The sequence below is a fragment of the Hyperolius riggenbachi genome, chromosome 3, assembly GCF_040937935.1.
Source record: "Hyperolius riggenbachi isolate aHypRig1 chromosome 3, aHypRig1.pri, whole genome shotgun sequence".
NCBI lineage: Eukaryota > Metazoa > Chordata > Amphibia > Anura > Hyperoliidae > Hyperolius > Hyperolius riggenbachi.
This window is the reverse complement of record NC_090648.1, coordinates 290,433,567-290,458,993: the sequence shown is the minus strand read 5'-3', so window position 1 is coordinate 290,458,993 and position 25,427 is coordinate 290,433,567. Positions and strand designations below refer to the sequence as shown.

Below are 25,427 nucleotides of genomic sequence, written 5' to 3'. Positions count from 1 at the left end.
CCTGGCAATTTGAAAGGAAGGGAGGGGTTCCTCCAATAAATGTAAAATATTTTATATTTGTCATCATGCAGCTGAAAAAAGGCTGCTATTTATTATTATAATTTAGAAAATAGATTTTATTTCTGAAATCTTGTATTTTTAATTTGGGTCCACTTTAATCTAAAATTCTGGTAAACAAAACATTGTAGTATTGGGTAGTGCGGCTTGAAGGTCTTTAGGGTTTTCACTGCTGTCCTCTGTCCCCATCTGTGGAAATTTCCACCACTTCCTATCCATACAGGAAATTGAGGAGATTCTCCCATAGTGATGGTCTGTAACAAATTAAACATAGTATGTTAATTTTTCTATGACTAAAAGACTAGACTGAGAGCTATATGGAGGCTGCCATTTTTTTTCTTTTAAGCAGTACCAGTTGCCTGGCAGCCCTGCTGGTCTATTTGTTTGCAGTAGTGTCTGAATCAGTCCAGAAACAAGCATGCAGCTAATCCAGTCAGATCTGACAATAATGTCAGTAACACCTGATCTGCTGCGTGTTTGTTCAGAGTCTATGGCTAAAAGAATTTGAGGCAGAGAATCAGCAGGATAGCCAGGCAACTGGTATTGCTTAAAAGGAAATAAATATGGCATCCTTCAAATCCCTATCTCTAACGTTGTGCTTAAAGCATAAGCCCAGACTCATTTCATATTTGTGCCCTAGTTAAGCAAAGTCAGTGTATGCATGTTGTATCTGCTGCAACCCCATTAATTGCACAGAAAAAAATGAATGCTTTTTCTGAGATTGTGATGCTGTAATAATAGTAATGATCAGAGGGTATCTTTAAAAAACTGCTTCTGGTTGTATATTATAAATGGCATATGTTTAGCATTCTGTAAATTAGCAGTGTTACTGGCAAAGTTTTGACCATGTGGGGCTTTAGACTTTTGCAAGTTCAAGGGTGGAATGCCACATTATGCCAGGAAAAGTACATGTTAGTATATTACTGCTATATTTGAGTAAGAGTATTGTGCTTTGGTACAACTCCATGGAATGCTGATTTCTCATTTTCTGTGGAATATCAACAGGGCTTGACTGTGTTAGTTGTCCTGAAGGTCAGCATGGAGTGCTTTCGCTGTCTTGACTGATCTGTGACATTCATTTTGTCACTGGTCTCAACTTTCTCCATATACATTTACTGAGCACTAGAGGGGGCACATGCTCATTCATCTTATACTTACATTTCTTCCCTTGCTTTCATCATGCAGTGGTACCCATTTCTTTGTCCAAAGAGAGAAACTCATGTTTGTCACCCTGGGATATGATTCTGTTCTGCTATGCTAACCTAGTTTTATTCTAATACCTCTACCAGATCATCTCTGTGTTATCCTAGAATCATAGGCATAAACACTTTTACGTTATACAAATGCATGCCCATAAAAGCACAGCAAGACATTGAAGAAGACCTTGCACAATCCAGTTCATTTAGAAGATAGATGTTGTGAATGTGTCACGTATGAAGTAAGATCACAGTGCTGTAAAATAGAATGAAACAAAGTAGGCATTGCTTTTCTTTTCAGCTGATGATGCAATTGCTTAGTGTTGAGAAGTAGAAAATCAGCAAGGTTTACACCTTTTGTGTAAGGCTCTGATACTACAGTAGATATCTGCATGGAGCTAAGAGCTCTTAACACTGCTCTCCCAACCTTGCACATAATTATACAATACAGTAATTTCAGAGGGGCTTAGTTTTACTTTGTAGTATAAAACTTGGTGGAACTTCCTATTTCGGTAAGTGGTGAACTTCAAGTCTTGTTGTGCTTTTCTTAACATATTCCCTTTAATGCATCTACTGTGTATCCTTGCTGCCATGCCACTGAATCTGTTTGAAAATGTGAAGTCCTTTTAAATGGACATTGACCAATAAAGAATCACATATTAAATGATTACTGTTGGAACCAAACTCGTAAATGTAGCATATGCATTTTTCTCTTTATGGCATCATAACACTTACTTAGCCTATCAGGATACATTTGGGATAAAATGCATAATTCTTTTAAAATGTATGTTGTTATGTTTGTGAGTTTTATTCCCAAGAGGTTTTATGACCAGAGGGTAGTTTACTCCAGAGCTTTGCAAGTCATAAAGTGAGAGTCTTTATTTCCACAAGTTTAAAGGGAACCTGAAGCAAGAAGTATATAGAGGCTGCCATATGTATTTTCTTATAAACCATACCAGTTGCCTGGCAGCCCCACTGATCTATTTAACAGTAGTAGTGTCTGAATCATAAAAGAAACAAGCATGCTGCTAACCTTGTGAGATTTGCCAGAAATGTCAAAAGCACCTGATTTGCTGCATGCTTGTTCAGGGTCTAGGGCTAAAAGTATAAGTGGCAGAAGATCAGAAGGATAGCCAGGCAACTGGTATTGCTTAAAAAGAAATACATATGGCAGCCTTCATATACCTCTAACTTTAGATTCCCTTGAAGTATATTTCAACTCCACTCCTGGTATCTCTTCAGCAGCTGCTGAACTGGCCACTAAAGCTCCAAGTTCACTGTCATGTGACCGTAATGAGCAGTGGCGTAGCTAAGGAGCTGTGGGCCCCGATGCAAGTTTTACAATGGGGCCCCCCCAAGCAATCTATACATAACAATTGATATAGCGCACCAAAACCTGCCAATGGCAACTACAGTGTCAGAGGTGCAAGAAGGGGATGGGGAACAGCTTGTTAATGATCACTACTATTCAAAGCATCTATAGAAGTGATTATTATGATCACAGGACCAATAGAGAGCTAATACTGTAATTGAGGGAGGGCCCTTTGGGGCCCCTCTAGCCCAAGGGCCCCGATGCGGTCGCTACCTCTGCACCCCCTATTGCTACGCCCCTGGTAATGAGTCTGGAGCTCTAGCAACCAGTTCAGATCTTGCAAAATAGATGCATGGATGCAAGCTGTAGCAAGGACAGGTAGATATTCATTCTGCAGCATGGTCCAATCCCAGCTCTATATAAGGAGCCCTCGCTGTTTATGCATTAGCTGCCAATAAGCTGACCCCTCCCCATTTGGATATCAAAAAGTCTGCTTATCCACACTAATATACTGTACTTTATGCCTGTGCTTTTTTTTTTGAGCATCAAGATTGGAAACCTGGTAAGGCCTTGTTCACATTATAGAAATTTTTGTAAAAATGTAAGCGCAGGCAATTTTAAAAATCGCCCTAAAATCACGTGTGCAATGATTTTCTATGAGAGAGTTCATATCTGAGTGTTTCTTTTGCAATCCGCTTAGAAGAGCTTGGGCCATTTTTGAGGCGATTTATCTCAATGGAAGGTATAGGAAAACCGCAAAATGCTCACAAAATCGCTTTGGCAAGTGATTGCGTGAGCATTTAAAAAAACAAAAAACCATTGTATTTATTGTTTCGGATTTTTTTCTGGATCAAAAGACGGAAACGCTCTGCAAAAGAGCTTACAAAAACACCCACAAAAACGAGCGAACGCACAGAAAATTGCCGGAAAACGCTTTAAAAAATGTGGTAAAAAAAGCCCACCGCGGACGGACACGCGAGCCGAACGCAATGTGATCAAGGCCTCAGAGACTTAGGTCTTGTGTTTGTTTGTGTGTAATGGAACAGCTTGTAGACCAAATGCAGGTGTCTTGAAGATTCTTGCTGAAGTCCACATATTATCTTAAGGATTTGAAATGGCAGTTTGCTCCAGTTCATTCATAAACAAATCTGGAACACAAACTGATATGGCTGTATAAGGCTAGCATTAGATATGTGGTAAAAAGGATCCAAGAGGAGTATTTTTTTATGTATTTTCTTTTCGTTTATTATAAATTATTTAGTTTAAATAGGAAGCATAAACTCGCTTCTCAGACTACAAGCTATGTATTATGTTGGTTATTATGCAGCATTTATTGCAGACAGATAAAGCATGAAAATACTTAAATAAGTGTATCCAACTATTACATGGAAGCAATGCAGATTAAAGAAAATTACAGTACACACTGTCCTCATTTTAGGACTAGTTATCTTTCAAGAGCATATGGCATAGGTACCTCTGGCTTGTAAAATGGGGGAGGGCCTGTGTAAACATTCTTGTTTCTCCTGTTCCACATAATAGTTTCTCATATCATATTTCTTCTGACCTCGCTATCTGAAACCAATTACAGGAGATCCATTTGGGCTGCATCTATTTTCATAAGAAGTCTAGGCAGCAGTGTTTTTCTCAGAGATGAATATCAACATCAATATGCTTCTGAGTGCTTTGTTATTTATGTTACAGGGAGATTTTGTAGCCTTCAGCTCTCAAGAATGTGTCATGCTGTGCTGTTTATACAATGCAGATATTAATGGGCGTAGATGTCGTTTTTCATTTTACTGGTTAAATGCAACAGGCTTCTAGGTTAAGCTATCATATTTTAGGACTAAATGTATAGACGCGCTGTGCCTTAAAAATAGGCGTATTTGCCATTTTAATACTGAAAAGTAGTCTGTGATCCAGTCTGAACTATATTTCTATTCTTTAGTGAACATATTCTTGTAGCTTTTCCTTTTTTTCCTTTAAAATAAAAATGTAGCTCTGCCAGAAAACCCTCTGGCAGTAAACTGGGTAATGAGTTATTTTTTAAATAAGTTATTTAAAATATAGCTGCTTCTAATATTGCTAAATGTGGAGTTATTAATAATTTGTACATATTTATATTTAGCTAAATGTAAGCATTTCCGACTGGCACAGAATAAAAAAAGTGCTTTAAGTGCTTCAACATTAACCTTTTATTGATCAGATATTGATAGAATGTTGTATATTTTTATCAATTTTCAGTTTAGGTGAGTTTACGGTGCTATGTTACTCAAAATGTCACGTTAGATTGCTACTAATGAGTGTGTTTAGTCACTGCTTACATGCATTTTCTTTACTGATGATATTACTACTCAAATTACCAGTCCCATCTAATGCATGCAATCCCTAAAGCTTGGTTAACCACTTAACGACCAACGTCAGCCGATAGGCGGTCGCAGTGGTGTTTCCATGGAAACAGACGCTTGTTCAAGCGTCCGTACCATGTCAGTTCACAGAGGGTGTCTCCGTGAACAGCCTGCGAGCCTCCGATCGCGGCTTGCAGGCTATATGTAAGCATGCGGGGAAGAAATCCCGGTGTTTACGTCGTACGGCGCAGCATAGACGTAAAGGAGTTCGGCGATCCCTGGCCTCTGATTGGCCGGGGATCACCGGGATCTGATAGGCTGAAGCCTATCAGAGGCGGCGCAGGACGGATCGCCATCCTGTGCCACCCACAGCGAGATGGGGAGGGAGGGAAGGAGAGAGAGGGCAGAATAGCGCTGTGGAGGAGGGCTTTGAGGAGCCCCCCCCCCCGCTCGGCGACACAGCGCGGCGGCGATCAGACCCCCCCAGCAGGACATCCCCCTAGTGGGGAAAAAAGGGGGGAAGTCTGGTCACCCTGCGTGAAATCTGATCTGTGGGGGCTGAAGAGCCCACGCAGCACAGATCTGTGCAAAATGCTGCGGTCCTTATGTGGTTAATGCATGCCTTTATTACAAAATGAAAGCCTAAGTTGCTGCTATGGTTTGTCTTCCCAAAAATATGGTTTAAAATAGGTCTCACCTTCTGAAAATATATTTTTTTAATTAAAAACTGTATACACAGTGGACAGTGTGCCAATAACCTCTTCAGGCAGTTTTGTATAGTGAAAGCATCTGTTAACTGACTTGATCCTGGTTATGCTTCCCTTCACTTGTATTAGGATATGGGTGCATCCTTAGCCAAGAGAATGGAAAGCAGGTCTATAATTATGCCAAACGAAAGCCATTGTCATTTTAAAAGACCACTCTGCTCTGAAGGGTCTTCTGCTGCACCTTTACTACATTTAAGATTTTTTTAGAGGGTAAGACCTGCTTTAAAGTCACATTTTTATTTGAACCAGTGTTGAGACATTTGGTCACATGGTTCCTGTTGAGAAAGTGGGAAAGGGTCTAGAGGCAAATCAGAAGGGGGTTTAGGGGGCAGCTGATCTTGAGGGCCCTTAAAGTAAAAATGTCCTGATGTTAACATTATTTTTGCCACAATTGGTATTTATTGATAAAATTGCTTATGTTGTACTATATTACTTTATTTAGTCAGTGTTTGCCCATTGTAAAGTCTTTCCTCGCCCTTTCCTCATCCCGACTAACATTTGGAAACCTATAACAGGTTGCAGCATGTTTAGTGCTGTCAACTGATCTCTGAGGAATGTTTGTATACTCAGTGTCCTGAAGCCAGTATAAGTCAGCAGGAACAACACCACATGGGTTCATATGCAATTAACTTTTTTCTCCTGAGTTTTCTCCTACCGGTAGGTGATTTTTTCACACTTTGTCATAAAATGCCTTTTAAAAGGACTCCGAGCACTTCTCATGGGGATGCCTTTAAGACTCCGACCAGTACTGCAAAGTACTTAGAGATGCATACCTTTCTGTAGCTTGTGCTCTCCTCTTTCATTTGATGCCTGAATCGCCGTTCTTCACCAAATAGTTTTTGTTCAATTTCAATTTAAAAATCGTTGTTATAGCTTCCGGGTCACCCCTGCCTTCTCTGTTAGAGAAGTGCATCACTGAATGAAGCAGGAATAGGAAGTGACGCATGGTCATTGCAAGAGGCTCCTCCAGAGGTGTCATAGCACAACTTTGTTGGAAGTCGTCTGGCTTAAAGGTATACCCATGAGAGGTGCTCGGAGTCCCTTTAAACCACCAGCAAGAAGAAAATGCTCTAAATAGTTTTTATGGTAATTTTTAACCAACATTTAGGTACTTGTTCAATTGTAAAACGCTTAAAAGTTATTTTAAAAAGAATTTTAAAATGATCTCCTATTAGGTGACAGGTGACAAAGTTAATTGCATATTTGCCATGGTCTCCTAGAATGCTCTGGGAGGGAGTACATGGCGTCTCGGCGCCAGTCAGTTCACCCTGCTGCCGCTAAACTCGGAGGTGGGGATAAATACTATACTAATACTATTCTCCATCTGAGGGAGATGTAATTTGGGGTCTGGCAGCCGGCAGAGCTCCGAATTACCAATACAGGGAGCGCGCAGCATAGTATTACTGCTATGACGGTGCCTAGCTTCAGCGCCACATGCCGAAATAACCTGACTCGCTAGGAGGGGAACTCCACATACTTAAGCAGCCTAGGCGAAACATCACTGAAAAGGCAGGGCCAGGATATTTAACATAACTTTACGACTGTTATTTTCATGTCAGATGCATGTATTACAAGGATGTAGACAAATGTTATTTCAGTTTTTTAACTGAAGAAAATATGCAAACCTAAGCCTTCATTTATTAAAAATGATCTGATAGGTGGGGAAAGTATGCAACCCTAACAAGTACTGCATGGAAGGTCTTTATGAAATTATGTTTTATGATTTTCCATATGAGTAATTAACTCCAGAGCAAAGGTCCACTAACTTCATCAGCATCAATGATATGACCTGGTAACCATACTCATTTACACATACTGTATGGAAGGTATCTATCAATAGATGACATCAGCTTGTTTACAAATTGTAATGTAAGAATAATAATCTAAAAGGATGAAGTGGTATGCAGGTAGTCCCCAGTTAACAAATGAGATAGAGAAGGTAGGTTGGTTCTTATGCTGAATCTGTCCATAAGTTGAAACACTGTGCCATCTCTGTCCCCTGTTGCCCCCTCTATGCCCCCCTGTTCCTCCAGTGCCCACCATGTCACCTTGGTTCACCTGTGCCTTCAGTGCCCCCCTCTGTCACCTCTGCCCCCCCCCCCTCCCCACACACACACTGTATCACCCCTGTCCCCCTGTTCCCTTAGTGTACTACAGAAAAATGTCATATTAACAGTTTAAACATTTAGATTTTTTTAACCACTTCACCACTGAGGGGGTTTACCCCCTGACCACCAGAGCAATTTTCACCTTTCAGCGCTCCTTCCATTCATTCATCTATAACTTTATCATTACTTATCACAATTAAACGATCTATATCTTGTTTTTTCCACCACTAATTAGGCTTTCTTTAGGTGGGACATTATGCCAAGAATTATTTTATTCTAAATGTGTTTTAATGGGAAAATAGGAAAAATGTGGGGAAAAAATTAATTATTTTTCAGTTTTCGGCCATTATAGATTTTAATTAATGCATGCTACTGTAATTAAAACCCATGAAATGTATTTGCCCTTTTGTCCCGGTTATAAAACTTTTAAATTATGTCCCTATCACAATGTTTGGTGCCAATATTTTATTTGGAAATAAAGGTGCATTTTTTTCAGTTTTGCGTCCATCCCTAATTACAAGCCCATAGTTTATAAAGTAACAGTGTTGTACCCTCCTGACATAAATATTTAAAAAGTTCAGTCCCTAAGGTAACTATTTATGTATTTTTTTTTATTGTACATTTTTTAATTTTTTTTTTTAATTACAAAAAAAAAAAAAATTCGGAGTGTGGGAGGTAATGAGTTAATTTTTTGTGTAAAAGTAATTTATTTGTATGTGAAAAATGTGTAGGGTGTAGTTTTACTATTTGGCCACAGTAACTTTTTGTTTTAATGCGACCTCCAAGCGTCCTTCCGGAAGCTTGGAGGAAGTACTTGGAGGCTGGGTAAGTGTTTACTTTTCACAATGATCGCGCTGCTCATCATAGAGCAGCGGATCATTGCGGGGCTTAGATCAACGAACGGGAATGGATTTTCCCGTTCACTGATCTCCAGGCGAGCGGGCGGTGGCGTGTTTACTAGCGGCAGGCGGCGTGTTTACGAGCGGGAGCGCGGACAGCGGCGAGAACGCGGAAAGGACGGATTTCTCCGTCCCTGGGGGTTAAAGGATGGAAAAAGGGACGGAGAAATTCGTACGGGCGGGGGGAAAGTGATTAAAATCGATGCTCTCAAAAACTATAAGGTCTTTTTTTGAATAAATTGTTTTGCCTTGTTCCTATAGAATCAAATTTCACATTTTTGGGCCGTCCGTAAAAGCGGGTTGTTCGTAAGTTGGGGACTACTTATATTACTATATGGTTTTGCATATACACTTACATAGGCGATAAAATCGATATGTGAATGCAATACAGTGTGTCAGGATAGTCTGTCTCAATTATTAATATTGTAACTGTACACAAAGTTCTCCCATATTACAATTTAAATGCTTAGGTTGTACACTAGAGGAAAAAATACTAAAAACTAATAGTCTGTTCTAGTTGAGTAAGTACTTATTTTTTTCTAAAAATGTAGTTATTATTTTACTTTGTTAAAGGACTGTTGTAAGGAGAGGTATGTGAAGGCTGCCATATGTATTTCCTTTTAAGCAATACAAGTTGCCCGGTTTTCCTGCTGATTCTCTACCTCTAATACTTTTAGCCAAAGACCCTGAACAAGCATGCAGCGGATCAGGGGTTTCTGACATTATTGTCAGATCTGACGAGATTATCCTCATGCGTGTTTCTGGTGTTATTCAGACACTACTGCAGCCAAATAGATCAACAGGGCTGCCAGGCAACTTGTATTGTTTAAAAAGATAAATATGGCAGCCTCCACATTCTTCTCACTTCAGTTGTCCTTAACCTCCTTAGCGGTAACCCCGTGTGTGACACGGGGTAAGCCGCCGGAGGGTGCCGCTCAGGCCCTGCTGGGCCGATTTAAATAATTTTTTTTTTTGCTGGACGCAGCTAGCACTTTGCTAGCTGCGCCAGCACCCCGATCGCCACCGCCGCTCGCCCGATCGCCGCTATCCGGTGCGGCGAGCGCCCCCCCCCCCCCCCCGACCCCTGCGTTGCCTGGCCAATCAGTGCCAGGCAGCGCCAAGGGGTGGATCGGGTCTCCCAATGACGTCCCGATCGCCGCTATCCGGTGCGGCGAGCGCCCCCCCCAGACCCCTGCGTTGCCTGGCCAATCAGTGCCAGGCAGCGCCAAGGGGTGGATCGGGTCTCCCAATGACGTCCCGACGTCGCTGACGTCATCCCGCCCCGTCGCCATGGCGACGGGGGAAGCCCTCCAGGAAATCCCGTTCTTTGAACGGGATTTCCTGATTGCCTATCGCCGGGCTGGGGGGATGCCGCTGAGCAGCGGCTATCCTGTAGCGAGCCCTGGGCTCGCTACATAATTTAAAAAAAAAATCTAAAAAAAACTGCTGCGCTGCCCCCTGGCGGTATTTTTCATACCGCCAAGGGGGTTAAATATATTAGCCAGCCACCAAAGTAACTGAAGCACTTATGCGATCTATGAAATTTTGCAGACTTTGTACATGGGTAAATAATTTTATACATAACCCAAACCGTCTCCTATTATTAGGGACTCCTTCCTATATAATCCCCAACAGTTTTTTTCTTTATCTTTGCCCTTTCATCCTCACCAAATTTCTATTTATTCCCACACCCTGTCTTCAAGTCCCAGTTTCTAAGCGAAAGTGCCTAGAAGGCAAAAGAGAGAATCCAATCCAATACAACATCTAGATTTTTCCTCCAAATGAATCTCTAACAGGTAACTGAGGATTGCACAGAGTTAAAAACCTATATATGTCGCAAAAAAAACCCAGAGGATAACTTAAAGTTTACAGGGAGGAACCCTGTTTCTCATAACAAAAATAAAACAAACAAAACTAGAAACCTAAAACTAACTTACTTCCATTCAATTTTCTAGGCCACTTAGGGCTGGGTGGATATGGCCTAATACCTAATAACAAAGCTTAATATGCAAAAATACCTGAGTCTGATCAGCATTGTTTAAACCCAAGGTAAATAGTAATACAATGCTAAAACCCGGCTTGTATATTCAAATAACAAAACAAAACATAGAAAGTCTTTGTAGCTTACTGCATTCTGCATCTGAGAGAGTGGTACAATTAACAATTTAAATTAACCAGTCAACAGAACTGCAGGTCTTTAAGCACAAAGAATGCATAGCAGATATTAATACAAGCTGTTATTTAGCTGGGGGGAGGGGGGGGGGTTTAATACAAGAACATCGAATAAGCAATGAAACGAGCATGGATGTCCATTCTTTTGTCTGGGAGGGATTCCTCTCCAGCTCCCAGTCATGCATATTTAAAGTGCACCTTAATTGATGTGACATGATGAAATAGACGTGTATGTACAAATAACTAGACAGGGTTCCTTTTTTTCTGCCTGAAAGAGTTACGGTAACCATTCAGCCTTGCAACTGAGAGTTTCTCTCCAGTCAGACCCAGTCGGACTATAGGGTAACCTTCAATGATAAAGAATTACAACCATAAAGCTCTTTTCTGAGAGCAGGGGATAGATAAAAAAAGTCAAAAGTTCATATATTTTAGCTCTCTTACACATAGGAAGACTGAGTCATATAGCAGAGTCAAATCAATAAGTCTCCATTTTTAGGTTTTATAACCTAAAACTGGGATTAAAAAAACATTTTTAGGAGTAAGAGCAGAGATGCAATTATCTCATCACTTTATTTTCACTTAAGGTTATCTTTAAGTTTTTGTGCACTGTAGTGTCTGTCGGCTTCTTAGATGTTGAGTGGTATATATCTCAGGCTTATTTAATTATCATCATATCTCTATCTTTTTAGTTAGCACCCCTTGTCTTCTGCTTAGGCTTCTTACTCAAATGCTTGCTTTGATTGTAGAGAAATTAACAGTGTGAACAGGATAGAGTTCAGCTGCCGCCAGCCCACATATTATAGCAAAGCACATTCATAGGTTTGGCAGCAGAAGATTGCTCACAATATGAAGCTAGGAATATGTAAAATAGTAGGACATCCAGCTGACATAAATTCAGCAGAACACTCTAGCTCTTATATGCAGCAGAACACTCTAGCTCTTATATGCAGCAGAACACTCTAGCTCTTATATGCAGCAGAAAACTCTAGCTCTTATATGCAGCAGAAAACTCTAGATCTTATATGCAGCAGAACACTCTAGCTCTTCTATGAAGCAGAACACTCTAGATCTTATATGTAGCAGAACACTCTAGCTCTTATATGCAGCAGAACACTCTAGCTCTTGTATGCAGCAGAACACTCTAGATCTTATATGCAGCAGAACACTCTAGCTCTTATATGCAGCAGAATACTCTAGCTCTTATATGCAGCAGAACACTCTAGATCTTATATGCAGCAGAACACTCTAGCTCTTATATGCAGCAGAACACTCTAGATCTTATATGCAGCAGAACACTCTAGCTCTTATATGCAGCAGAATACTCTAGCTCTTATATGCAGCAGAAAACTGTAGATCTTATATGCAGCAGAAAACTGTAGATCTTATATGCAGCAGAACACTCTAGCTCTTATATGCAGCAGAACACTCTAGATCTTATATGCAGCAGAACACTCTAGCTCTTATATGCAGCAGAACACTCTAGATCTTATATGCAGCAGAACACTCTAGCTCTTATATGCAGCAGAATACTCTAGATCTTATATGCAGCAGAAAACTGTAGATCTTATATGCAGCAGAACACTCTAGCTCTTAAATGCAGCAGAACACTCTAGATCCTATATGCAGCAGAACACTCTAGCTCTTATATGCAGCAGAATACTCTAGCTCTTATATGCAGCAGAACACTCTAGATCTTATATGCAGCAGAACACTCTAGCTCTTATATGCAGCAGAACACTCTAGATCTTATATGCAGCAGAACACTCTAGCTCTTATATGCAGCAGAATACTCTAGCTCTTATATGTAGCAGAACACTCTAGATCTTATATGCAGCAGAACACTCTAGCTCTTATATGCAGCAGAATACTCTAGCTCTTATATGCAGCAGAAAACTGTAGATCTTATATGCAGCAGAACACTCTAGCTCTTATATGCAGCAGAACACTCTAGATCTTATATGCAGCAGAACACTCTAGCTCTTATATGCAGCAGAATACTCTAGCTCTTATATGCAGCAGAACACTCTAGCTCTTATATGCAGCAGAACACTCTAGATCTTATATGCAGCAGAACACTCTAGCTCTTATATGCAGCAGAACACTCTAGCTCTTATATGCAGCAGAATACTCTAGCTCTTATATGCAGCAGAACACTCTAGCTCTTATATGCAGCAGAATACTCTAGCTCATTGACGGAACAGATCTCAATGACAGAATGGAGCTAAAGCAGCTTCCATATTTCTCTTTATTATTTATTTATATGACACCAACATCTTCTATAGTGCTGTACAAAGTACATGACTAATCATGGGTAGCACAAATACATGAATAGTTTAATATACTGTACAGTCAGGCCATCCAGCAACACAAGTACACATGGTTGATGTTTGTTTGTTTCCACACAAAGTACAGTGACAAGAAACATTAGAGGGAGAACCCTGCCCTCTGTGAGCTTCATGTTTCCTTTAACAGTATTACAAGTGCCTATGCTTTGACTACCAACTCCCTTCTTCCTCCCAACCTGAATGTTTCCTGGGCTTGGCATTACTACAGAGGTCAAGCAATGCTCTCACCAGGAGGCCAGGTGATGGCGCGTGGTCAGCACAATCGGTGCATGCTATTGAATGGAGGAAGGTGTGGTGTGGTATGGTATGGAGCAAATAGACGCATGGCTAAGCTTCCAAGCCAAAGTGCCCAGCCAAACACCAGAAGACTCCAGGGTTTAGCAGAACCTTATTCACAGCAGCAACCTTTGCTGCTGAAGAGTTGGTGTGTACTATAGTGTACTTTCCTGATTAAATAATAATTTTTAAATGTGTTGTTGTGCACAATAAATATGGCTTAAACACAGAATAAAATGTAAATAAGGCAACACTGCATTTTAGCTTTCATTTATTTTCATCTAATGAACTGTAAATATACCATTTTTAAAATTATTTAAGCATAGTTTAAATTGAATTGTGGACGATATTAGAATGGGAAATGTATATTGGAGATGATTTTCCCCAGTACTTTAGACTTTGAAATGAAATGCAAATGGATATAGGGCATGTTATTAGTTCTGCCCATTTCACATTCCTCTATCAGACTGTTAATCTCTCCTTCCAAACATGGGACTTATTTCAGGTGCAATGAGTGAACAATTGGAAGCCTTTATTTTTCTAGCTTCATTTCAATGGCTCATGAAATGTATTTTAATGCTGTGTACAAGTGAAAAAGTGTTAGAGTGCTGATTTTCCGGGTAATCTCTTATTTTTCGTTTGTCGGTTTACACAAATGCTCATTGATTTAATGGTTACAAAGGAGCTGATAGAAATGTGTCACAGCCTTAAGCGCTTGATCTTTACAGTTTTCATTAGTCACAATAACAGTCGGTTTTGGGGAATAATAAATATGTGTATTACCAGATGTAAAAGTAAAATGATGCAGCGGCTACGAAGAAATTGTAGCATGAGCTATGAAATGACTATAACAGATATCATGTCTGAGTGATTTTCCAGTATGAGCTTATATCATCTTTGATCTCTTAAAATGGTTGCTTTACCTGCTGTGTTTACAACCAGCCGTTGAAATGCTACATATTTAAGACAGACATTTCAAAGTATGAAAAAATAAATGTTGCCATTATAGTTTCAGACAGGGAATTTGATTGTATTTTATTCTAGTTAGCTAAAGCATAGACCTACTGGGCAAAGTTGGAGAAAGCTACAGCCAGTATTTTCCATTATAAACCATGGATAAAATACTGCTTTAGTAGTAATTATAACATTTAGAAAAAGTTTCCATTAAGAGTAAAACTTTGCTATGTAATGGTGAAATTGGTACTTTAAAATAGAATTTGAACTAAAACTATTTTCCCATCTAATGGAGGAGAGAAGTTTTTTTTATTATTTTTTTTTACAATACTTTATTATATTGAATCAAACTTTCTTAAATAAGGCGTACATATGAGGGTTCGGTACAGACAGCTATTCATTGTTTTAAAGAATGTTAATACTTTCCAAAAGAATTTGCATAATTTTTTCTCCTCCATACATGTGAAATACGACATATATGCCAAAAAGAATAAAGTTCAAATTAACATGTTAAGAGTGCAGTCATGCCAGGAAGCTGCTACTTATAAAAATGTGGAGAGATGAGATACTACGTACTACTAGATCAGGGCTGGTTTGCCTGCTGCCAGCGCATAAAAAGCTGGCATGTACTGATGGCATGTCCTGTGATGCCCTGTTTCCTGGAATCAGCAATCAGGCGAGTTGTAACCCCCTGTTGTCACCCACTCGCAACTCTCCAGCCCCCTGTAGTCATTCTGCTCCCTTGCAGCTCGTCTAGTCCCTTTTGTTGTGCCACTGTGAAGCCCATAATTTAACTGTGTTGCGAGTCACTGCTCACACGCAGTCCTGGACAGGCGCAACCCCCTGATTGTGCTCCCATGACCAGGAGTATTCTGCCAACTGCAGTTACAGTAGCACAAATTGTGTGAAAAGTGCAAAATGCTCCTAGCCACGGGAGCGTGATCAGGGTTGCTTTTGGTCGGGACCACGCCTGTACAGTGGCATGCAAATCAGCTCGCAGACTTACAGGGCTGACCGCGGCAACACTGAGGGGACTATAAGGATGGCGAGGGAGCTAACGGACTACAAGGGGCTGTAAGAAGCCCGGGTAAGTATAAATCATTTGACTCACTCTGTATAAGGTACACGTTAACCTTCCGTGATGTAAGCATATTCGTGCTCTTAGTAGTTAATATTTCTATCCCCTGATAACTCTATTGTTGAGACTTGGTACTGATACGTTTTAGCAATGGTAGTACAAAGTTAAAACTTTTCTCTATCTCTCCACTGAATCTCTCCTCTAACCTTAAAGAGACACTGAAGCGAAAAAAAAATTATGATATAATGAATTGGTTGTGTAGTAGAGCTAAGAAATAAAGCATTAGGAGCAGAGACACAAGTCTAATATTTGTTTCCAGTACAGGAAGCGTTAAGAAAGTCCAGTTGTTATCTATGCAAATAGCCATTGAGCTCTGCGACTTTGAAAGTCTTGGAGAGCTCTGACTTCTAATTAGGTTATCTCAGCTGTATTGTTTTTTTCTTTTGCAGAACACAGTTCAGGAAAGGTCAGAAATTCACTGCCTGTTCTGCAAAAACTTTTAGAATGCTGAGTAATGTGTAAACTGCAAGTAATAGAGAATGATACAATGTTATTAAAAAAAAAGCTGTATAACTGAAAATAAAAATATGAGAATATATATTTTTTGCTACTAATGTTCTAGTAATTACCCCTACTACACAACCAATTCATGATGATATAATTTTTTTTCGCTTCAATGTCTCTTTAAGTGCTGCCTTGTTAGTCTTCTTAAAGAGAACCTGTACTGAGTAAAAATATTTACAATAAACACATGAACAAATGAACATAAATCAAATGAACATTACAGAGTTACCTTGCCATCAGTTCCTCTCAGAAGCTCACCATTTTCTTCTGACAATAATCCCATCCAGTTCTGACAATATTTTGTCAGATCTGAAATATATCAGTTGCTGTCAGTAAAATATCAGTTGCTGTCAGTTATAGCTGAGAGGAAAACGGATGTACCAGGTAATGTTCATGTTTCCCTATGGCTCAAGTGGGCAATGTTACAGTTTAACTGTGTGCTGACCAGAAAGCTGTTATGGGTTAATGGCTATTTTCAAAATGGAGGACGGAAAATTCCCCTGATCATAGTGAACAAACAGGACGTGGGACAGGAGAAAGACACTGAGGAGTAGACTACATGGAAGGTAAGTATGACTTGTGTATGCTTATTTTGACTTTTATTTTCAGTACAGGTTTTCTTTAAGTAGGGTGTTCATGAAGAAACACAATATAATTACATAATCTCAGTTAGATGAGATTAGGGATATCTCTCTCTGTTAGGATTAAGCATGCTCATGTCTCACGGAGAAACCTGTAATCAGTTTGATCAGCTTGATAAGCTTGATAAAATTGCATATATCTGATATGATGTTATCACATTCTTCTTGCTGTATGCAACACATGACCATCACCAACAAACCAGGGCCTTACACACCTATCACCTGATCAAACTCATTATATGTTTCTTAAAGAATTCTTATAGAAATGAGTGCAACTATTAAGGAGTGGAGGATAGTTTTTGGAAAACGGTTGCACACTCTGATGAAATGTTTTTGGACTTAAAGTGGATCTGAGATAAAATTTTACTCATTGCATAATTGTGTTCCTTTCATATAGTTTATAGGGCATTTCTCAAGCCAAATACTTTTTTTAATTTTGTTTCAATACTCTAATTCCATATAAACTAGACAAGCCTCGCCCTCAGCTCCTTTTGTGCCTTGGCACTGTAGCAAGGGCTTATGGGAGCTCAGTCTGGGCAGGAGGAGGAGGAGGTTACTAGCTATTGATTTCAGAGGCAGAGGGGAGGAGGAGAGGGGACTGAATTTACACACGGGCAAGCTGATAGCATCTCCAGCCTTCAGCCTGTGACAATGTGACAAACAGAACATGGCGGTCCTCATTGTATCACAGGAATAAATAATCATACACTTTTGAAGCTGTTTGCAGCTAGATATGCTGTGTAAACTTTAGATAAGATATATAGACAAGTTAATTGTTATAGTTAGTTTTTCATCTCGGATCTGCTTTAAGGTTGACCATGTTGAAGTGTGTACAATCACATTTTAGTGACTGGACTTTCACATTAATTTCTCCACATCGATATCACTTTGAGAACACAAGAAATAGTTTTCCTGAGAAGGGTGTGATATTTTTCTGGTTCTGTGGCAGCTTGAGATGCAAATGTGCATAACGGAGTTTCATACTTCCTTTTCTTGCATTGCTGTGTTGGCTGTTAACATTATTCCATATAGCTAAAAAATACCTAAGAATAATGTTAATGTGGGTTAACCATTTCACTCCGTGGGGATTTTTCACCTTATGCATCAGAGCAATTTTCACCTCCCATTCATCTTGTTTTTTCCACCACTAATTAGGCTTTCTTTGGGTGGTACATTTTGCTAAGAATTATTTTTTTATCAATGCATTTTAACAGGATTAATAAGAAAAAAAATCATTATTTCTCAGTTTTCGTCCATTATAGCGTTAAAATAATCCACGCTACCATAATTAAAACCTATGTATTTTATTTGCCCGTTTGTCTCGGTTATGACACTATTTAAATTTTGTCCCTATCACAAGGTATGGTGCCAATATTTTATTAGGAAATAAAGGTGCATTTTTTCCATTTTGCATCCATCACTATTTACAAGCTTATAATTTAAAAAATGTTCATAGTATACCCCCTTCAAATGCATATTTAAAAAGTTCAGACCCTTAGGTAACTATTTATGGTTTTGTTTTTTGTTTTTTTATTGTAATTTTTTTCCATTTAAAATTTTATTTGGGTAATATTTTGGTGTGGGAAATAAACAGTTAATTTTTTATGTTATTATATGTGTAAATTGTAATGTAAAAAATATGTAAATGGAGTTTTACTATTTGGCCACAAGATGGCCACCTTGAGTTTTTTTTCTCCTTGTGCTTCTCGCTAACCGGAAGCACAAGAGGGACGCAGACAATTTTATTGGCAGAAAGACTGAAGCCTCTAGTAAGAGCGCTTCGGTTTTTCTGCTGGGGACGCGGATTGGTGAACGGGAACCATGTTCCCGTTCACTGATCCCAGGGCTACCGGGGGACAGCACGGGGGCACGGCCGCGATCGCGCAGAAGCACGGCACCGCAGCAGAGCAGGCGCCTGGACTTGAGCATCACATCCGGGTGGCTGAAATGGTTAATGTTTCATCTTGTGTTATCTGATGCATGCGTAGAATGTTTGCACAAAATTTTCTAGTACACAGTAGGACATTTTTCAGTTCATTTAGGGGCCTAATTTACGAAGGCATCTCCTTGGGGATATCATAATTTATCCAGTAAACTTGACTAGAATGTTAAACATTTTAAGGGATTGAGGGGTAAAAGATTGCAGACCTCGTCTAGGTTCTCTTGAAACACAGCAAAGGTTGTTGAAAGGCTAGTACATTTATTAGTTGTATAATTGTAGTCTCATGCCTGTGTTCGCAGTGAGAACTTTTAATAATATTAAGTTGCCTTAGATTGAAATACACAGCTGCTGTACGCAATTGTAACCACATAACTACTGACTGTTGAACGTCTCAATAGCCCTGACGATGTTCCAAGTGAGGGTGGCAAAGCGGTATGGTCAAAAAATTTAGCAAAGACAATTTCTCCACAAAAATCTTCTTTTCATGGATAGCAAAATTTTTAGAAAATTCAGTTTAACATTTGCAAAACAGTTACATTTTGTGTGACTAGTGCTTGTCTGTCAGCTAGTTAGTCATGAGACAAAAATAAGGTAAATCCTAAAATGTAATAGCTGCCATCTGCACAGTATTTGGGCATTTCACAGGAGGCCATTTGTACAAACCATAAGGGACACAATATGCAATTATTGTAGAGATCTCTGAATTTCTATTGTGTCCTTGGAAGAGGAAGTGAAGAAACTCTCCTCAATGGCGGCACAGACAGCAATAAACCTCCGATGGAGACCCTTCCCTAAGGGCTCTTTCCACTGCACGTAATCTGCACGTAATCTGATTCACTTTTCAGATCACATGTGATTAGTGGATCAAGAAGATGTTGGCTTTCTCATTAAAAACCTATGTTGTGGTTCTCACTAGTGTGATGGTATTGCTGCCAAATTGCAAACATGCTGCCTTCTGCATTTTTATTTCTGTTAAATATTTTGTTATGATTGAGTAATACTTTGCAAGCATACCATAGCAGGCAGGAAAGCCAGAAGATGACCCAGCACCGTCTTGATGATGTATTATAAGCTCTTTATTGAAGCATCCAGCTTCTGGCTTTCCAGCTTCTTACAATCCCCAAAGGCTGAGGGATTTGGACCTACGAGCACGTCGACCTGTTTGGTGGGTGCAACCAGGGCTGTGGAGTTGGAGTTGGAGCCGGAGTCGGGGCAATTTTGGGCACCCGGAGTCAGAGTTGGAGTCGGAGTCGTGGTTTCAGAAACTGAGGAGTCAGAGTCGGGAGTCGGAGTCGCATGATTTTTGTACAAAATCCACCGACCTGTTAATTATTAGACTAAGTAGTCGGAGTTGAGGAGTCGGAGTCTGAGCAATTTTGGGTACCCGGAGTTGGAGTCGGAAGTCGTGATTTCAGAAAGTGAGGAGTCAGAGTCTGAAGATTTTTGTACCGACTCCACAGCCCTGGATGCAACCTGCATCTTGGCTGTTCTATACCATAGCAGGCAAACAGGAATAATATTTGCATTCTCTCTGTGCACTTTGCGATTTGCAGTTGGAATGGGGCCAACACCTGCTTTAAAAATGCACCTTTTTCCCACTAATCTACAATAATCAGTATTCATATTTGCAGTTAACCACCTTCTACTTATTTTTTGTGTTGCTTATGTAGGTTTCTAACCAGATTTTTTTTTTTAGTTTGTATAGTGTGGACTGGAGACTGAATTTAACTTTGTGAGTTTTCTTATTATCATGTGTCCAGTGACATTTTGTTTCACATCCTGTACAAGGCATTAAGGATTTCCTTTATAGCAGTCGAGAGCAAGTATGTCTACTGGAGACACAGATAGCATTAGAAACACTTTTTATAGAAAGTAGGTGAAAATGTCAAGTTTATAGGGTTGGGGGTTACATCAGTAGAAAGTAATGTAAAATCTTTTACTAAAAGATTACCTGTTAAATATTTTAGTTCTTCCTCACTCTGTCCACAACTGGAAGATTTTTGTGACTTTAGGTCCATTTCAAGTGTAATACGTTATTTCTTCTTCTGTCTCCGACTGGTATATGATGTAGCTGTGAAACACATACAGCAAGTAGGCCAACACATCTGCCCAATGATTATTATGATAATCCAGAACACGGTTTAGCATATATTTATATATGATTGCTCAGTTGCTTGTTTTTATATGTTAAGGTTGCGGTAAAATTCTCTCCTAAAATATTAGTATTGTTTTTGGAACACTTGGCAGATTTTCTTATCAATCTTAAGATAAATAACTGGAAAGCAAAGATATAATATTGCAAACAAAAACATTAGTTGGGAAAATATCAACAGAAAACATTGCGCTGACATTTCTGGAACAGTTTAGTTTGCAAATATTTATTGAAAGCAATAATAAACTTCAGTTCTACTACAACTTTAGCGTCTCATGTTGAGGCTTTAGTAGATCATTTCTTAAAGAATACCTGTAGGTAAAAAAATGCCCATACGGGTTACTCACCTTGGGCGGGAGAAGCCTCTGTATACTTCAGAGGCTTCCCCCGTCCTCTTTCACTGGCTTATTCTGGCACTGGGACCCCCGAAAAAATGTTTTTTTTTTTTGCATGTCAGCAGCTTGCACATGCACAGTGCCATGGCTAAAAATGCTGAGCCCATACGGGTCCTTGCTGCTGTACATGCGTGAGCTGTCTACCCCTGTGCAAGTAGCATGGACTGAGCAGACTCTGCTTTTTCTGCCAGAGCCCAAGTGCTACTTGAAGTGAAGTGCTATATGAAGTTCTGCTTTGCAGGCGCAGTGTGGCTGTGCTCCCAGGGTCTAATCGCTGGATCAGCCTGGCTATAGAGGACGGGGGAACCTCCTGTAGGATCCATAGGATTCCCCTTCCGAGGTAAGTATCCAAATTAGGCTGCAGCAAACCTCATATATTTGTTTTAATTTTATTTTCAGTCCTAACCTAAAGTGGAATTTCTCTGTTCCTAGAGCAAGGATGTAGGTGTTTAACAATTCCATACCTGCCTTGTTTATTTGCATTTTAAATGGGCATGCATGCAGAATAGCATCACTTACAAGTCAGCACAAAGTGAGCCTCCACCATTTACCTTCTCAGTAAAACTGAATATGGCTGGCCTCCTATGACTGCTTCCTGAATTTGACTTTGCACTGATGATGTCCAGAGAAAATCCCACACAGGCATATAGTTTGCAGAGAGATACAAAATAGTGATTAGGGATGGTCGGAAATGCCAATTTCTGTTTCTTCCGAAAATCCGCATTCCGCCATTGCCAATTACCACTACTGCTACTGTTTCCGCATTCTGATGCGGATTTTCGCGGTAATTTCCACCAACTTTAACAATGATTTTCTCAAAAACTACAAAATCTTTTTGAAAGATTTTTTTTCCTCTTGTTCCGACTTGTCTGCTTAACATTTCCTGAAACTTTGGTGTTTCTAGCTCCTATGGGGGCTTTGCTATTAACCTCTAAAGTTGGTGTCATACCGCATAGTGGTTCCAATGCGGATTTACGCGGTAGTCTCTGCCGAATTTAACATCGATTTTCTCAAAAACTACAAAGTCTTTTTGAAATATGTTTTTTACCTCTTGTTCCCATTTGTTGGCTTAACATTCTCTGAAAATTTGGTGTTTCTAGTTCCTATGGGGGCTTTGCTACTAACTTCTAAATTCGGCATAATACCGCATATCGGTAATGCAAATTTTTTGCATTTTACAGTACAGTCTACAGCGGCCAACTTTGGCGGTTAATAGCAAAGCCCCCGTAGGTTCTACAAACACCATTTTCAGGGTATGTTAAGCAGAAAAGGGGAAACAAGGAAAAACATTTTTTCAAAAAGACCTTGTAGTTGTTGAGAAAATCCATGTTAAAATCGGCAGAAATTACAGCGAAAATCCGTATTGGAACCGCTATGTGGTATAATGCCGAATTTAGAGGTTAATAGCAAATCCCCCATAAGTGCTAGAAACACCAAATTTTCAGGGAATGTTAAACAGAAAAGTAAGAACAAGAGGGAAAAAAATCTTTCAAAAAGACCTTGTAGTTTTTGAAAAAAATTGTTGTTAAACTCGGCAGAAATTTCCACGATTTCCACAAAAATTTCAGTGAAAATTAGCCTACCGCACGCACTCCCATTACCGATTTCCGAATTTCGATGCGGATCGGAAATTGCATTTCCGCAAAATCTGAACGAGCATCCCTAATAGTGATTGGTCTTTGTCCTGTGAGGATAGAGAAAGGATCTGCACTGTAGTGCACAACATGGACCCTTAATTTCATTTACAAACAAACAAACACAGAACACTTATATCGTGCTTTTCTCCTGGCGGACTCAAAGCGCCAGAGCTGCAGCCAGTAGGATGCGCTCTATAGGCAGTAGCAGTGTTAGGGAGACTGGCCCAAGGTCTCCTACTGAATAGGTGCTGGCTTACTGAACAGGCAGAGCCGAGATTCGAACCCTGGTCTCCTGTGTCAGAGGCAGAGCCCTTAACCATTACTCAATTCAGCCACTCCATTCAGTGCACTTCATGAACAAAAATTAACAGTCTACAGCTGGCAGGCAGCATGAGTGATAAATTATGTTATCCCCTGCATCTTCATTGCAATCCCAGCAAGTAAAAATGCCTAGAATCAAGGAAGTAGCAGGCTTCATGGGACACTTTGGAGGCAGGGCTTAGTGCATTGTTCTTCAATGGAAAAAGCCTATGTAGATCATGGGCGTGGTTACATATGATTACATTTTCCATTTGTGGGAAGAAATACTTTGCTGACGTCTGCTTCCTTCCACACATGCATGTGCTTTGTATGAGAACATATCATTTATCAGCTGTGGACATTTTATAATAAACGAATGCACATTGCATGCATCACAAAAACATTTTTTTGGAACATGTTTCCAAGTGTATCCTTTCCTTAAAGATCAGCTTTAGGGCTGGTCCACACGGGAAGTAAATGCATCGTTTACACCAGCCACCAAAAGCATCGTCCAAGAGGGATCTACTGCCGTTTGAAATGATTGTGACAACGGTTGGCATCCATGTGAATGTTGTGGTAGATCCCATTGTCTTGTCTAGTCTTGGGTGCTACGTGTATCATCCAGCATCAGTAGCATTTGCGGTTCTGTGTCCCCCCAGGGGCTCCAAACATGACGGAATGACTGGTACTGGTGCAATGCTATGCCAATCACATTTCTGGATGGTAGCAGAAAATAGTTTAGCATTGGCTAAATAAGTCACCATGCATCTGAACCAGTCCTTAATATATCCTTCTCTTTAAACCAGTAACAAACATGGTGCCAATAATCAAGAACGGCAGAAGGAGAATGGATGAAATGCACAGGGGATATTGTTTATGAGCACAGAAGACTAAATATAGTATTTTTACATAGTTGGCAATCAAAATAGAGCTTAGATACAAAAAGCCTAATATGAAGTTCAGTCCATTTTAAAAAGCTTTATGACCCTTTAAAATGAATTTCAATTCGGTTAGCAAGTTAGAATTTAAAGCTACTAATGTGTTCCATCTATTGTCTTATTTTTCCTTAGCAACTATTACCAGAATGGTGTGTTTTTATTTTATAAGACAAGAACATGAACTGAACTAAAGAAAGCAATGTATGTAATATACTTTAAGATGAAGTGCTAGTCGTGTGAATCATGATGCAATATATAACCATTTGCAAAACGGAGGATTAAAAGTTAAAGCTCCCCATAAAAACACTGAACCTTTTCATTGGAAATGCACACACATGCGAACGGCTGAAAACTTCTTGGCCACCTAAATTAAAATCATGTTTCTAACTGGTGCTCATATTGAGAACATGCTCTGTGTCTGGAAATAATTGATTTTCAATATTCCAGCAGATCCTTCTGTGTTGTTTTCTTTTACTTAAGTTTCCTTCTTGTATTATTTATTTTTTCTAATAGCAGGGATTGCTGTCCTTCATTACTATTATAGTTTATTGTACTTTCGGGATGTGCCGTATTTTTGTTGAACTGAGTAATGGAATGTGTCAATGAAATCTGAAAACTGACCTGCAATTACTTGAGAATTCTGGTAGACAATGACTTGATTGTTGTGGGAAAATCTCCAAATGTTAAAAGTATGCTCTGTAAACGTATACCAAAGGCTTATGTGGGAAGGCAAATCAAAGTTGTAAGGACATAGAGCCAGTGCATTCATTTTGTTTACTTTGGTTTTCACTGTCTGCCTACTTTCGCTGGAAAACTTGCTTGGAGCAGACTGTAGCAGACCTCTCTCTGTCTTTTCATAATTGATCAGGGGATGACTGCCTTCCCTGAGGGTTAAGACGTGGCAACTTTTTCTGTTTGCTCAGCATCTCAATGCAGTAGTTCAAACATTGTTCACACCAGCTGGCAGTGTAATGCCATATGCACATCTTGTCAAAGCAACTGTTGTCATGGATACTAGACACTATCTGAGGAACCAGCACATTGATTCTGTTATAAATTTTGAGCAGAATTGTATTGGTTTTGAATTTTTATTATTTTAGTAAAAAGATTTTACCTCTAGAATTGAGAATAATGTGACATGAAGGATTCTGATTATAATTGTTTGAGATTCATCACATTCATCCAGCATATGAGTGGTACATTGCAAAAAGGACCCACATTATTTTTTTCGACAGGGAACTGAAATGCCCATGGTCAAAGGATAGTCTGCAGTATGAATACCAAAAGTATATTGTCTCTGGGTGAGTTATGAATTAAATGCAGATGGGTGTTAAAGGACAACTGAAGTG

The 25,427-nt window shown here is 39.6% G+C and overlaps 1 protein-coding gene and 1 long non-coding RNA gene across 20 annotated transcripts in view; one reads left to right on the top strand and one right to left on the bottom strand.

Annotated features, from left to right (window-relative positions):
• The window catches only part of FOXP2 (forkhead box P2), a 314,143-nt gene that overhangs the window by 95,523 nt on the left and 193,193 nt on the right, over positions 1-25,427 (top strand). The window lies entirely within an intron of this gene.
• LOC137561427 (uncharacterized) lies at positions 140-25,025 on the bottom strand. The gene is made up of 3 exons (XR_011030007.1): positions 24,700-25,025; positions 20,608-20,727; positions 140-311 (listed from the first exon to the last, which is right to left on the bottom strand). It is a non-coding gene; the product is annotated as an uncharacterized lncRNA (long non-coding RNA).